This window comes from Sarcophilus harrisii, chromosome 1 (assembly GCF_902635505.1).
Source record: "Sarcophilus harrisii chromosome 1, mSarHar1.11, whole genome shotgun sequence".
Lineage (NCBI taxonomy): Eukaryota > Metazoa > Chordata > Mammalia > Dasyuromorphia > Dasyuridae > Sarcophilus > Sarcophilus harrisii.
Window position 1 is genome coordinate 154,973,959 of NC_045426.1, and position 17,446 is coordinate 154,991,404.

The 17,446-nt window shown below is 36.2% G+C and overlaps 1 protein-coding gene across 3 annotated transcripts in view; it reads left to right on the forward strand.

Moving 5' to 3' along the window:
• The window catches only part of RGS7BP (regulator of G protein signaling 7 binding protein), a 117,554-nt gene that overhangs the window by 38,602 nt on the left and 61,506 nt on the right, over positions 1 to 17,446 (forward strand). The gene's annotated exons all lie outside the window — the stretch shown is intronic.

The following is a 17,446-nucleotide window of genomic DNA, read 5'->3' on the forward strand; positions in this document are numbered from 1 at the left end:
TCACAGCTACAAATTTTGATTTTTTTTTTTTTTAGAAGCTCTTGCAGGCATTTATCACCATCAGTTTTTTTAAAACAAAATAAAAAAAGGTTTATTGTAAGAATGAGCTGGAATCCGTAAAGCATGGAGAAACAGAATGAACTTTATAAACACTATATATTCTTAGAAAAGATAACATAAATACTTTCATAGACTTCATAACACTAACTTCTCATTTGCGAAAGTTGACCGTGATGTACCAAAAAGAACATTATATTCAAAAATCAAAGCTACTGGTTCAAATCTCAGCACAGCCATTTAAGACCTGTGTGGCTTTAGGCAAATCACTTGACCTATCTGGGACTCAATTTCTTTAATGAGGAAATGATGGCATTGAACTAGATGATTTTCCAAGGAGCCTATCAACTCTAATCTATAATTCTATGGACCCACTTCTGTTTTTAGGTATTTTGCTAGTAGTTATCATGGGAAAAAAATTAAAACCTTCCTAACTGAAAAAAGATTTACATGTATTGGATTTTAAAGATAGGAAACCAGCACAAATGTCTTTGTTTGGATATTTGTTTGAACATGTTTGTACATGTATATTTGCAAGAAGAAAATCTAAAGTGATTTGTCTCACAAAAAAAGGACTTTGCTCTATTTGCTACAAATTCCTCTATTGCGACTCAGATGAAGGTAATAATACAGAACTTTTAGTGTTGATCTTTTACTCAGAGTTGTGATTTGGTAGTTTAAACAAAACACACACACATGTACATGTGCATATATACATGCATATATATAATATATGTGTATGCACATGTATATTATATATATATATATATATATATATATATATATATATATATATGATTGTTCTTAGGTGCTATACAGAATGTAAGCATGTGGGTAGCTTAAGTGCCCGCATGTCCAAAAACATTTTCCCAACTATATATATATTTTTTAATAGTAAAAAGACTGAAATTCCCAGCATATCAGTCATTTTTCTGGCAGAGAAGCAGGGGGATACAACCCATTACCGTGTATGTCACATTTAACTCAGGCCAATAGACAGGTTTTTTTAAGGGTTTACTTGCTAGCCTTGGGGTAGGCACTGGGTGAGGACAACAGAGTTTAGAGTAGGCACAAAACTATAGAACCTCAGAGTTGAAAGGAATCTCCAAGATGACTTAGCACAACCTGAACCTGCCTTTAAATCAGCCATAATAGGTGGTTACCCACTTTAAAAATCTCTAGTTAGAGGGAACCTAATCTCTCCTCAGGCAGCCTATTCAACTTTTGGATAGCTCTAATGGAAAACTTTCCCCTAAATTGGGCCTTAATCTTCTCATCCTCATCCCATTACTCTTAGTTCTACCAAATAGAAGACATCAAATTTATCTTCTTTTTGACAATTCTTCAGTTATTTCAAGTCAGCTCTCTTAGTCCCCAGGAGGCAACAGATGGTTCAATGGATAGAACTGGAGTCAGGAAAACTTGAGTTCCAATCCTTCCTCAGACATTATTAGCTGTGTGACCCTGCCCAAATCACTTATCCTCTGCTTTAGGAAGGAAATGGGAAACTAGTCAACTATCTTTACCAAAAAAAAAAAAAAAAAAAAATCCCAACCATAGACAGCAAAATTCACGGGGTCAAACTTGGATGTGACTGAAGGACACCATTGTCCCAAATCTTTCTTTTGTAAATGTATGAGGTGTTCAGAGAGGATTAACAACCTTGATGTGAGGGCTGCTGAGCTCTTCTCAGAACCATTCATCCCTTCACCCCATTCTCTCCTCAATGGCTCCAAGAAACTGTAGCATATTCAGCAGCCCCACCCTGGTAAATCTGACAATTGAGGGTAACCATCAGGTCTCAAACCCTTCAGTGAGGTAGAAGGATGTCTACTCCAAACATGTGAAGATTCATAGTGGAATGAGTGGATGGGAACAATTTGTTCTGACAATTCTGAAGGCAGCTGAAGCAGGCACTATGGAGCACTTAGAGCTTGGTCAAAAATCAAAGATGTCACCCTCATCTACTGCTTCCTGGGCCATCACTAGTCATCCAGACTATTGTCTTGCTGCTGGACTTTGATTACTCTGGAAGAGAGAGTGACACTTCAGTCCAATTCATGATCAAGTCAAGACATCACTTGCGATATCACTGGTCCTCTTTGAAACAAAGACCAAACAATAAATCCTTCTTAAAATGTAATACCCAGACCAGAATACAATCCAGATGTTCATAACAGCAGAAAAGAGAATACCTTTTAACAAACTCTAAAATCTAGCTAACTTTTGGATTATCGTACCATATCATTGATTCACATTGAATCCACAGAAACTGCCACCTAACTACCTTCTCCCATCAACTTATGAAGCTGTTATAATAAACCTTTGTGAAACACTTTTCACATTTATTTCTATTAGATTTCATATTCTTAGTTGCAGCCTAAGGTTCTAGTTTATCCTTGAGTATCTCATGCAACATGGTAGTTAGCCCACTAGAAGCTTATAATATAGTAAGAGGCTGTCATCCACAGCTAACTAGAATATAGAATAATATATGAGGGCATAAGAGATACATAACTATTATAAAATTGAGAATCACTATAGTGCTATAAGCATTAAGATGCAGAGTGGTGAGAGGGTTGGCCTGTGAATCCAGAAGGCCTAGGTTTAAATACTGCCTCTAGCAAATTATAATTGTGTGATGACCAAAAAACCCAAAACAAAACCATCTAGTCTCCTAATATTGTCGATATCTTTCTAAGAATAGATGTTAAAGAAATGTCCTGATTTTCAGCGGTGGAGGTAGTTTCTTTACTCACAATTCCCAAGATAGAATAAAACAAACATAACAAAAATCCCCCAAAGAGGAGTTGTAAACAGCAAAATGAAGCAGGAGTAGTGAATAGGAGATGACAATTATCTCATAAAGATGACCCCATGAACAAGACCAATAGTGATAGTGTCAGAGCATCCAGGAAGCAGACATCTATTTTGTAAATTTAGTTTTACTTTTTAATAATAGTACAGCAGCTTCATGCTTAATAGCATTGATTTTACGGCATATTTTGATGTCAATTGTTTTGGTCCTCTAGTTAATAAAGACCTTCCTCAGATTTCACTTCATTCTGTTACTATCTAATGCACTTATAGTGGGCAGTATGGTCTCACAAGCAAGAATCATGAGTGGGTTAAACTTTTTATTTCCTCAGTGTATCTTTTTATCTACCACAGTGCTCCATTGTAAATGCTAAAAGGTATGTTGTAACATAGTATATGTACTATGCAAATATTACATATAGTATAAATTTATATATAATTGTTTATATAATGTGGTCTTTAAAAAGTTTAGTCCAGAAAGCACTTGACTAGAAGAAAAGTGAAGACAGCATATGCTACATTTGCTTGGCGATCAGAAGCCTTCCAACAGATTGACGGATATTTTGGAGAGTTCTATTCTCTCCTTGGCAGTGTAGGCACGGCAGCAGTGGGGGTTGATCGCTCCACTCCCTGGGAAGAACACGAAGCAGAAAGAAAGGAGGAGGACCAGCAAATTAAATGAAGGAATTACCTTAAGTCATAATGTTGGGTTTTTGTGATCTTTAAGGACTGGAATTGCTTTTCACTATATCTTTGAATATCCTCAATGCCTTTTACAATTCTTGGAGTACATTAAATGTTTAATAAATACAACTTGGATTGGTTTGAATTGCATTGGACTGGATTATATCCTCATGGCAGACGGTATGAGTGACTAAACAAATGTTTAACCTCAGGCTGTCTCCTTCACCCCCCCAGCCCCACCCCCCGCCTGCTTTGTCATGTAGAATGTGCCCAGGGAATAAAAACTCATTTTAATTTTAGTGTCAGCCAAGTGAAATCTTGATTCATTAGAGTATAGCACTCCCTGCACTAACTTGGATCTGTGATTCAGGAAATAAGGTCTATGGCCTGGGATCATAAACACTGAGTGCCTTCTACTAGGGTCACTGACTAGTTAGTATCCTGGCATCCTTAGTATCTTGGGGAAGGTTTTAAGTCTTGGTAAACTTGTCCCTGCATCCAGCGCTCTATCCCTCTGCTTCATTAACTTTATTCAGTCAAATATATAGAATGCAAGCTTCTTGAGAATAGGAGCTGCGGTGGTCTTCCTGGAGGCAGCCTTAGTCTCAGTTGAAATAAGTAATTACTCCAGAATCGCAGCCAGCTGGTAAAAATGCAAACATTTATTTCTCCTTCCAAATTAGCCCGGTTAGTTGAGGCCTAGCTCTCTGCCTGAGATCTTGCAGCTTTGTCCTTGGCTTCTGCCTCTGCTTTCTTCAGCCTCCAGCCAGCTCCGACTTGTGGCTTCTCAATCTCCAGTCTGGATTCGTGGCTTCGCAATCTCCAGTCTGTCCCAAGCTCCAAGAGCTCCCTCTATTTATGTGATCTCCCAAAGGTTAACTCCGCCTTCTGGAGGGAGAGGGATTCTGGGTTATCTCCCAGAGTGCTCTCTGGTTCTAAGGGAGATGTGAATTCAGATCTCATACTAGCCCTGAACTCTCCCAAAGGTGTGAACTCCATTGAGTACTTAGATACTTATGAGCTCTCTAAAGGTGTGAATACAAGCATTGTTCAATCAGTTCCACTTAGTACCTAGTTCAAGTTCTGGCCCAAAATATTTTCTTCTAAGATCAAATCAACTCCAATGTCTTAACACTTTGTAAAGATTCCAACAAGGAGCCTTGTCATTTTTGACATTTTTTTGTTTTATTAAATCCCAGCAGTTTTATTGTTTTATTAAATTGTTTAGTTGTTCAGTCCTGTCTGACTCTTTGTGACCTCATAGATCTTATTGCTCATGTGTTTTCGTTTGCAAAGATTCTGGAGAGGCGTTGTTTCCTTTTGCAGTGCATTAAAACAACTAGAGATTAAGTAACTTCCCCAGGATCACACAGCCAGTAAATATCTGAGGCAGGATTTGAACTCGTCTTCCTGAGTCCAGGCCCATTGCTCCACCCATTGAGCTATCTACCTGCTTCTATATTCTGTACAGTCTGGGCATTTAAGAACTTCCAAGGACATTTCATTTAAATTTGGTATTAGAAATGGACAAAAAGATGATGCTTATTATGCCCCTATTGATTCTTCACTATCTATTACTAACACATTGAGCATATTGGAAGACTGCAGAAGCTTCTAACTTAATACTTTGAAATTGGATAGTTTATTTTAAGCCTCAAAATAGAAACTGATTTTCACACAATAAAATCCATGTAAAATCTGAAATTTTCAACTTAGGAAGTAGCATAATAGAGCAGAAAGAAGACTTTCTGGAGTAAGAAGTCAGGGCTTACCATTCTGCTCTGAGTGATTATTACCTGTCAATGACTTTGAACAAGTAACTTAACTTTCTCTAGACTTACCCACTTTAGCTAAAAAATGAGGAAATCTGACTAGTGAATCTTTGGGGTTCTAACTTCAGATCTCTGAGAGAATTTTCAGGTCATTAAAAAAAAAATTAGTTCTTCAATTTTTAAACCTAAAGGAGATGCTAAAGTTTTCTGCCTTAAATATTCATCAAGTAACTAAGGTTGGTGCATGTTAAGGTCATTCAATCAAGCAAAGAAAGAACCTCAGTGAACTATTCCAAGCTCTTCATTTTACAAATGAAGAAAATTAAGAAGTACGTAGCTTTGGTGACTTTCCCAGTCATACAGCTACTTTCTCTACCACTACATACACTATATATGACCTGGAGATAGTCTTATGAACTCAATCACTTTTCCTATAGTCCTTTCATGTAATTAAGGGTGGCTTATAAAAAAGAAAATGTTATTTAGAGAAGCAGCTTGGTATCAGATAAAATGTGCTGGCTGTAGAATGAGAGGCCTTAAATACAAATGCCACCTCTGTCTAATCATTTGTATAACATTATACAAGTATAACTGGGTCCCAGTTTTCTCACTTGTAAAATGAAAGAATTGACATCACCCTGCTTACTCTTTAATCATAATCATCATTCCCCTCCCACAGCAATCACTGATTCCAAAAGATGAGTTTTTGTCTTATCCTGCTGGGAAATAAGGGTCTAAGCTATTGCCTGGTGATCTCTCCCCATGTGTCTCCAGCTATCATCTTCATCTTCATCTCCTCCCCATCAAATCTTGATTTTTGCCCTTGAGTCCTTTGGGTCTAATAAATGAACTTTTTTTTTTTTTTAATTTAATAGCCTTTTATTTACAGGATATATGCATGGGTAACTTTACAGCATTAACAATTGCCAAACCTCTTGTTCCAATTTTTCACCTCTTACCCCCCCACCCCCTCCCCCAGATGGCAGGATGACCAGTAGATGTTAAGTACATTAAAATATAAATTAGATACACAATAAGTATACATGACCAAAACGTTATTTTGCTGTACAAAAAGAATCAGACTCTGAAATATTGTACAATTAGCTTGTGAAGGAAATCAAAAATGCAGGTGTGCATAAATGGTTTTTAGTCATCTCCCGGAGTTCTTTCTCTGGGCGTAGCTGGTTCAGTTCATTACTGCTCCATTGGAAATGATTTGGTTGATCTCGTTGCTGAGGATGGCCAGGTCCATCAGAACTGGTCATCATATAGTATTGTTGTTGAAGTATATAATGATCTCCTGGTCCTGCTCATTTCACTCAGCATCAGTTCGTGTAAGTCTCTCCAGGCCTTTCTGAAATCATCCTGTTGGTCATTTCTTACAGAACAGTAATATTCCACAATATTCATATACCACAATTTATTCAGCCATTCTCCAACTGATGGACATCCATTCAGTTTCCAGTTTCTAGCCACTACAAAAAGGGCTGCCACAAACATTCGTGCACATACAGGTCCCTTTCCCTTCTTTATAATCTAATAAATGAACTTTCTATACCTGTTTTATTGGGGACCCATGCCTCCATGTTACTTCCTAAAGTCTACTGACCATTCCTGTTCTGCTTTGTTTTCCCTTTTACTTTTTTCTAATACTCTTTTATGCACTGATTTTCCCTAGTAGAATGTAAGCTTCTTAAGGGCAGGGACTGTTTTGTGTGCTTTTATTTACATCTTAGGTGGTAATCCAGACTTGGAGTCAGGAAAATCTTAGTTCAAATCTGTATGCCTCTGGGCAAGACACTTAACCCTGTTTGCCTCAGTTTCCTCATCTGTAAATGAGCTAGAGAAGGAAATGGCAAACCATTCCAGTATCTTTGTTAACAAGACCTCAAATGAGGCCATAAAGAATTAGATACAACTGAAAAAACAACTCAACAAAACTTAACATAATGCTCAAACCATATACTTAACAAATGTTCTATCTATCTAGACCCTGAGGACCCTTTAAGCTAAAGATCCATCATCCTGTTTTGAATATTTAGGCCCATCTTTAACATCACTTAATCAAAATGTGCCCATCTGGAAATGTCTGTCAAAATAATTATGGCACTAATTGTAGCAGTTTTTGAGACATTACCATATGATATACATGTAAGAATTTTACTTACTAGATGAAATATGTAAGATGAAGTACTTACTAGATGAAATATGTAAGATGAACTAGATGAAAATGATACCTTCATACCTCTTGGTATATTGATATTTTGTTGATTATTTGAGAAAAAAAGATATTTTCTTCCTACATTTGCAGTGTGGTGTCTAGTGTCATCACTTTGTTAAAACATCATTTCACTATATGGTCAACACCTATTACTTTATATCTTCTATGTCACAATATAAAGTATTTTAAATGGATATTTTTGTTGAGAATGAGTACAAATCTTGGTAGAGGAGGTAAAAGGGAAAATAATGAAATTGTGTTTTAAGCAATAGTCATCAATTTAAATATGGATCTTTTAATATTTTGACTATTTAGAGACATTTCCTTTTCATGACACAAAGTTATAATTTATTTCAGAACATCAGTGCCTAGAATTAATGGGTGTAGATACTAAAACAAATCAATAAAGCCAAAAATTTTTTAACCCTGGATATCAGAAATAGCAATGGGGAAAAAACTCATGGATGTATTCAAACAAGATGACATGATTCATTCATAATATTATAATATATCAGATTCATTAATTGTAATCATTATTCCTTAATATTCTTTGAATGCCCACAAGGTTCATGGTGTTGTGCTGAGGTTCAGAAATTAGATCAAGAGAAGCCTGCCAGTATGGCTGAGAATTGTGAGACAACCACTTTCCTTTTTTGACTCAACTGAAAATGACGAGTGTCTAGAAGTTGGGCTAGATCATTCTTTGGCTTCTAACTTTCAGGGAGAGGTTTAGGGTATTTTCATATATAACTTTCCCATAAATCCCTATGAGGAAGTTAGATTTTAGTGTTATCAACAGTAGAAAAAGCAATAACTCAAGGGTTAAGAGAATAATGTTGAAATCAAAAATTGGATACTCTAAACTTGCTTGAACTTGGCTGAGTCACTTACCTTGTGTGGACCAAGTTTCATGACCTAAAAAATAAGGAGAATTGGAATGAATGGTTCTGAGTTCACTTATAGCTCTAGTGCTGGGATTCTGTGATCCATCTAACTTTAGGCATCTAGGAATAGAAAGAAAGGCAGAAATTCCAAAAGAGAACAGGCCTGACATTTAGCTTCATAGGAAGTTGGCCAGATCAGGAACAAAGGCTTCTAACACAGGCCAATCACTTCATCATTCTTGACTTCAGTTTCCTCATCTATCAGATGATAGAGTAGATGCCTGTGATATAATTATTACATATCCTGGTTTATTTTATAGATTGAATGTGATTTCTAGATGAAACACACTTTAGATATCATTTAATCTAACCCCTTGACTTTACATATGATAACACCAAGGGCCAAAAAAACTGAGAACCTTACCTAAGGTTAGTAAATGGCAGAATCAGTATAAGAACCCAAGTTCTGTAACTCAAAACTTGGTATTCTGATTTCAGTGTCTTCTTCATAAGAGAAGCATGTAAGTATACATACTCTCTATAAGTAAATCATTCTGTAATTTTGATTTGGGTTTGAAATAACTTTGAATTTAGGATTAGGAAATTTTTACTTTTAATTTGTTTCTTTTTCCTCCGTTTTCTTCCACACAACTCCCTTTAATTCAATGAATGACCATTTCCATTTTTCTACATCTTCTTGATTTTATAAGTTCTTATTTTGAATTATACCTGGTTGAACATTGCTCAGTTTCCTCTAGGAAAAGGATTGTGGAGATATGTGTGTGTGTGTGTGTGTGTGTGTGTGTGTGTGTGTGTGAGAGAGAGAGAGAGAGAGAGAGAGAGAGAGAGAGAGAGAAAGACACAGAGACAGAGACAGAGAGATAGAGACAGAGGCAGAGGCAGAGTGAAAGAGATAGGAAAGAGATAGATTGACATAGAAAAAGAGAAAGAAGAGAAAAGAAAAGGAAAGAGAGTCATGTCTGTGTGTATGATAGAGACAGAGATAGAAACAAAGACTGAGAGAAATAGAGAGAGAAACAGATTGACACAGAAAAAGAGAGAAAAGAAGAGAAAGAAAGAGGAGAGGTGTATTTGTGTGTATGAGACAGAGATAGAGAGATATATAGATTGACGTAGAAAAAGAGAAAAAGAAGAGAAAGGAAAAGAAGAGAAAGATTGAAGTGTGTCTGTGTGTATGGGAAAGAGAGATGAGACAAGACAAAGGATATGAAAATGTTCAGACATTTTATTATTTATTATAAATCGTTACTCCAAGGGAAATGGTTTTGTATTTATTGAGTGAAGACAGGAAAGGGATTGAAACTTCTAATTAAAGCTTCCAATGACCATCCAAGTAAGCTGAATGGAAAAGACTCAGAGAGGTGAGAGCCAAGCTGTGTTGTTGAGTGGTGTTTTTTGTTTTTAAGAAAAAATTGTGGTGTAAAAATCCAACAGAAATTAATTCTTGCCCACTCAGACCTTGCAAAATAGAATGTATTATGTCAGAAATGTTTCACTATACTTTTGGCAGTTAATATGTGTAAACTTCCACTTTCAAAGTGCCGTGAACCTCCTACACATCACTCTGGTTTTCAGTCAGATTTATCACCTATCACTCTTTATTTTGTGCTATCAGCTGGGTCCCTGCCTCCATCTTGGGCTTGTATTGCATGTTTTCTACTTGGATCATATTTTAATTTTTTCCATTATACTCTGTTAATGGTGTGACTTGCCTAAGATACTGATGCTTTCATAGAGAGGGCACACGTAGCCTGACCAGGATTTTTAGCTTTATAGAACCCTAGTTCCTATATTGCCAATCTATTTTATTTCTAAAAACCATAGACGTTAGTTGATACTATCAAGTCTGACACTATATGAATATTATTCATCACTCCAGAAGGACACTGGGCTTACATTTTTATATGTAGGACCAAAACAGTACAAATTTAGAACTGAGACTTCAAAGGCCATTTAGTCCAAATCCTTCATTTTACATATGAGGAAACTGAGCCCAGGGAGAGCTCTAGTCAGGTTATATGTACAATATGGTCAGATTACACTGTGGTCCTCATATAGCTAGATGATGAATTGGATAGAGTACCAAATATGTTCCAAATAGAGTTCAGATCTGCCTTCAGACATTTGCAAGTTTGGGTAAGCTAATTAACCTCTTTCTGCCTGGAGGCAGAAAGGAAATTGAGGCAGATGAGGAAACTGATTTCCTCATCTGTAAAATGGGAATAATAATAATACCCATCTCTCAGAGTTACTTTGAGTATAAAATAACATTTGTAAAGTGTTTAGGACAGTACCTGGCACAGAATTGACACTTATAGATGCTGTCTCTTGATCATCATCATCATTAATTCAACAAGCATTCATTTAATACATTTGAGGTGAGCCTGGGTTTAAATTTCATCTCTGACACATACTGACTTTATGACTGTGGGCAAGTTACTTAAACTCTCAATGCTTCTAGATGAGTCTATAAGACTCCAAATTGCAGAACAGTTGTCAGTCTATCTTGTTACAGAGAGTTTCCTCACTTGGGAGTGGATAAAATCAGAGGTCTGGACTGAAAAAAGAACTGATCAGGGAATAGCCCAAGTTTGGGCCCTGAGAATAGGAAGAGAGAAATGAAATGTTCCCTGCCTCAGGGACTTTACATTCTACTGCAGGAGCCCACATAGTCTGAATCCACATTAAATTGTCACATTTTAACAGCATGGACTTATACATGGCATTTCCCTATTTCCCCCTTTTCCTTTTGTTTCTCAGTAAACAACACATCAAGTTAGAGTCAGGAAGCTGGGGGTGATTGTCCTTATGGAGCCCAGGATGGTGACAATCACTCTAACTATGCAAGCTTCTGTTTATCCATCTACTCATTTATAAAATGTGGATGATTGCAGTTCTTTCAGTCACCGTGAAATACCAATTGATAGCTAATGGGCCTTGTGATATTGGATCAAGGACAAAATCTCTTTTAGCCTCAAAGGAAGACAGAAATTAGAGGAGAGACAAAGTGAAATGAAATCAAACCACTCTGATTTGGGATCATGCCTGGCCTAGTAAAACATTTTGAGATCCTTTCATCAAAAGTATAAACTAAATAGGATTTGCTACTTGAGTGCTCGCTCTCCAGGAGACCCCTCGGAAGTGTCTGCCAAGTGATGCTCTGCTCCCCATGGGACCTTGTGATGTGAAATGCATTCTCACTGAAATCCTGGGGGCTGAGTTGACTTTCCATCTGCTTTGCAGAAGACTCCAAAGTGCAGATTTGGACCTCCTAAGTGTTCTGTAATTAGTGTTCTGAATAATATTTGAAACTCTATTTCTCCTCTTTTATTCTTCTAGCAATTGAAAGGGACCCAAATGTCAAGCTCCCAACAAGGATGGAGGAAATGAGGCACCTGACATGGACATAGATAACAGGGAAACGCACTGGCATAAAATACACACCTATCAACCTCAGCACACTGTACTGTTAGGTTGGGGGCACAGCTTTACCGGTTTTGCCTTGGGTGCGTAATTACTTCATTACGATGCTGCTAGTTGAAGGCAGCATCATTCTAATTATGACAGTCCTGTGAGATACAGGTCTGTACATGGAGGTGGTAGATGCTGCAATGTGAGAAGCACTAGTCAGGGACTTGGGTTTCTGTGGATCAATTTCAAATATAGGAACAGTTAGATGGCACAATGGGTAGAGTACTAGCCCCAGAGTCAGGAGGACCTGAGTTCAAATCTGGTCTCAGGCACTTAACACTTCCTAGCTGTGTGACCCTGAGCAAGTTACTTATACCCATTTCCCCCCACCACACAAAGAAAATTATCAAATACAGTTATTCCATCATTATACTTCATCCTATAGGTCTTGAAGCCCATTAAGACTTAATGACTGAGGTAACTGTGAGATGATCACAGAAGCATGGGGAACACAGAGACTGACTTTGAAGCTTTAGTATGATACCTAAGTGATTTTGGACAAATAACTTCATCTCTGCCTCTGTTTCCTCACCTGTAAAAGGAAGAGGCTGGAATAGATGATCACTTCAGTTCTAATCCCTAAGTACTTAAAAATGCAAATAATTGTGCTAGTGGTAATGTCTTAAGATCCACTATCATTTTGATACCTGAATTAAAGACTAACATTTTAGGTGGGATTGGTTGACAGGCTAATTGACTGCAAATGGCCCCAGAGTGCACAGAGCACTGGGCCTGGAATCAGGAAGACTTGCCTTCCTGAGTTCAAATAGGATCTCAGACACTGTAGCGGTGTGACCCTGGGCAAATCACTTAAATCTGTTTGCCTCAGTTTCCTCATCTGTAAGATGAAACTGGAGCAGGAAATGGCAAAATACTCCAGTATCTTTACCAAGAAAATACTAAATAGAGTCATGAAGAGTTAGACAACAACTAACAAAAGTTGATAGGCAGTGGGATGCAGGGACAATAGGTGCAGCAGAAGACAAATTCTATCTCATAGAGAGGTTATCCTAGGCTCACTTGTAGTTTCTATCAAAAAACTCTGATTATACTGTTGTCTTCTGTTCTGTTCTGTTCTCAGCTGTCTTATTGTAATTGTCACTTGCCGTACAATTATCCATCTCCTAACCCCTAACCCTGATCGGTACTTAATAATTGTTTGCTGAATTGAACTGAGTTGTTATTTTAAAATAGATTTCAATTGGTATCTTTTGGTTTTATAGTAACAGAATTCCTTTACTATCCCATCTTCTGTCACCTCCCAGTCATATAATAAATGAGAACTGAATTATTTAACCACTAGCACATGTATTTTATTCATCATTTAAAAAATCAAGTTTCTAAGCATAAGAATTAGAAAAGTAGTTTACAAGAAACATATCCTTTTATAATTTGACTAGACTGGAACCCCCAAATCCAATAATTGTTATAAAGACAGGAATGGCACAAGAATTAAAAGCTAATTGTGTATACCAAGCTTTACATGAATTTGGAAATGTGCTTCAGGGGACATGGTTTGACATTAAGTTTATCCATAAACATATTTAATAGCAATCTGAGTTACAAAAGTATTTGTTTTCAGTATGGATTTCATACTGGATGGTTTTTTTTTAAAATCAGAAAAAAATTACTAATTTGTGTATGTATGCCTATTTGGGATGCTAATTTAGTTTTCTTCCAATATTTTTTAATGTTTAAAAAATTACTTGTCATCAATGGAATAGTTATAGTCTTTAAAAAAATAACCAGACCTGCAATTTCATTGCTATAAGGAACTATAAGTATGGGAAACTCTCTCTTTACCAATTATTCAGCCTGTGGTCTTAGAATTGCATCTGCTTTACAGTTTATAGTCGTAGGAAGTTGCTTGGGAGGAATAATTAAATTACTTATCCAAGATCACATAGCTCAAGTTTAATAGGCTAGATATAAACCCAGGTTTTCCTGATGCCAAGGGGATTTCTAACCATTATTCCATGCCACCCATTCCTTTTTTTTTCCTTTTTTTTTTATTTAATAGCCTTTTATTTACAGGTTATATGTATGGGTAACTTTACAGCATTAACAATTGCCAAACCTCTTGTACCATTTTTTCACCTCTTACCCCCTCCCCCCTCCCCGAGATGGCAGGATGACCAGTAGATGTTAAATATATTAAAATATGAATTAGATACACAATAAGCATACATGACCAAACTGTTATTTTGCTGTACAAAAAGAATCAGACTCTGAAATATTGTACAATTAGCTTGTGAAGGAAATCAAAAATTATGCCACCCATTCCTAATTCAATGTAGAACATTATAAATACATACCAAAGATCATTAGTCAAACAGCTATAAAATCTGTACCTTTGTATTTGTCATCATTGTCTCTATTGCATTTAGACCAAGATTTGCAAAAGAATTTAGAGTTTATTTAATTCCCAGCTTCTTAAACTGTGTTTCCAGAATCCATACAGGGTCTTGTAACTGAATGTGGTGGTTACAACATTATGATTTATTATCAATAAATGTTTGATTTGTTTTATATATTTAAATATCTGGGGTCACATAAAACATTCTTTGGCAAAAAGCAGTCACATATGGAAAGTTTAAGAAGTCCTGATTTAGCCCAACCTCCTCATTTTATAGGTAGGGAAATGAGGCCCAGAGAAGTGACTTGTGTAATGTCATTCAAATATTAAGTGGCAGAAGTAGGATTTGAACTCATGACCAGTGATTCTAAGTTTAGCACTATCCACTGCTCCACAATGCTTTCCCATGAAAATATAATCTATTATATATAATCCCTACTCTTAAGGGTTTTCTCAAGAAATTTCACTTTTTTTTTTTTTTTTTTTTTTTTTTTTTTTACTATGGATAGTATATGTGTTATTTTGCTTTGCAAATTAATAGGTTTTTTTTACTAGCCTGTTTATCTAATGGGAAGAGCAGTCTCTGTTCATTAGTTTAGTATTGCTAAGAAGGCAGAAGAGTCACCTGCCAGGATGGTATGTTCTGTCATTCAAAGGGAATAAAATCTGTGCAGATTCTCCCTTGTTAAGCTGGCATACAAAAAGGGAAAGTAGTGATGCTATGAGATCAAGGAAGGTAATCAGAACAGAACTGAAGTTTCCATTGAAGAAAGAATTTTTCTCAGAAAATCTGTTACTTTATATATTTCATTTATGGAAAAATCACAGCAAATTTTCAGGGTAAAACTTTAAGTCTGGAAAAATGCCCTCCTTTGAGTTACAAATGACCTGAAAATAGACTGCAATAAACTAGCATTCCCCTCAATCACCATTTGCAAGCCTTGAAGGCAAGAAGTACATCTTTTTCATTTTTGCCTCTGCCCTGGTATCTGAACAGCATCTAGTAGTAGGTACTTCATAAGTGATCAGTGAATGAATGGATGTTAACCTTTTTTGAGGGGTGGCAGGGGATATATGTGTGAAAATACCAATTAAACCCAGCATTCTAACGGAAGAAGAAAGAAGGAAAGTAAAAACATGTGTAAAGATGTTTGGGTAAGCTGTGGTAGGTGCTGCCTCCATCCTTCACAATCACAGCATTACTAGATGATTTCCCCTTACTCTTACTCGCCCCCATGTATTCTTTGAATTTCCCAGGCACTCAGAGGGCATGTGGCTGGGGAGGAGATGAGTGGGTGTTTCTACATAGGAGTAGCTGCTGAGAACATGGGTCTATCCAGTTTGGAAATGCATACTGTGAATGGCTTGCTATGGTGATCAGACTACCCCTGATACAGATGTGGGTCATCCTGAGTCTCCACCAGTGAGCAGGTGTGGTGTCTGATCTCTAGAGTCCAATTGCTGAACTTACCTCTTGAAAAAATGAAACTATTGAAGTTTAAAATTGCACAAAGACTTTTAGGAAACCTTGTATATTATGTAAAAATTTCTCAAAATGTTTTACATATATATAAGCAATAATGCTAAATTTATTATTGTTGTTATTGTTATTTTGTTTTTATTAACTCTGCCCTTTTGGATTTCCCTCACTATCTAGGGGAAAGCATTTACCTTTCTAAGCCTTAGTTTCCTCATCTATAAAATAAGAGAGCTGGACTTAAATGACCTTATGATTTTCCTAATAGTAAATCTAGTGACCCATAATCCTAAAGTTTTGCATGTAGACAACTCTTAATTACCACCAGTAATTCACACTTGGAAAATAGTTACAAGTGAATGGCAGAAGAGATATAGCTTCCATCAAGCTTTTTTCAATTATTTCAGTTTGATTGCTGGTAGCAATTCTGCCTAAAGTACTTGTGTAGTAGTTATCATATGCTACTTTATATTATTATTATTTTTTAATTAATAAACATTTATTTTAACTTTCTCTCCTCTCTCCCCCCCCTCCATATCACTAAGGAAAAAATAAAAAGAACAACAACATCCTTGTAACAAATACATATACTCAAGCAAAACCAATTTCCATATTGGCCATGTTCAAAAACTTAAATCTCAATTCGCATGTTTATTCTATTGCTTCTCTGTAATGATGTGGACCATCTTATTTGTTATTAATCTCTTTATTCTCATACACTCTTTTTCAGTTAGACTATAAATGCTTTGAGTGGAGGTCCTTATCTTATCTCTTAGTATTTATAGCACGTAGTGCAATATTGTATGCAGGGGCTCAATAAATACTTATATTGAAGATGATTTAGTCTGAACCAGGAATTTAACTATTAAGATAAAGAAGAAATAGTCACATCATGGAAAAGAAATTTAAAGCTGGAAGAGACCTCAGAAGTTAACTTGTATAATCACCTTAGTTACAGTTTAGAAAACAGCATTAGAAAGATTGAATGACTTACCTAGACAGTAAATGGCAGCTATTGGACTAGATGTTCTGATCCCAAATACTATCAGAAATTAAACTTTCATATTTGATTACACAAGTCCAGCACAGTTATACAGAATTCATTCACTTCCTGCCTGTAGTCTCACTCCCTTTCTCTTGCATCTTAAATCTTATTTTTTATTTTCTGTATGAAAGTAAAAGACTATAGAGAGTTTAATTCTATCATGGACTCCAGAGTAAGAGAGGGTAACTATATTGTGTCCTTAGAAAGGCTTGATTTTCCTAAATCCAGATAGTGATGGAATTCAGTAAAAAGAGTCCTGGGAGAAAGGAGACATAGGATAGACGCCTCTCTGCCACTTTCTATTTTTGAGATCTCAGTTGCCTGTTCTGTAAAATGAAGAAATCAGCCTGGATAACTTGTAAGTTTTTTTCCAGACAGGAAAAAAAAACCAAAACTCTGAAGTTCCATGGCTTACATTGACTTTCAATTATTTCCCCCAATAGAGACATTAGTTCCTCAAGGACAGGAACTGTTTTATTTTGTCTCTAGTACCTAGCACAGTGTCTGACTCAGAGTAAGTAATTAATAAATCCTTGTTTAATAAATAAATGAATGTAGGAGAAGCATGGCCCAGTGAAAAGAGCTAAACTTAGACTTTATATTAGTAATAATTAATACCTGTATATATAATATATAAATGT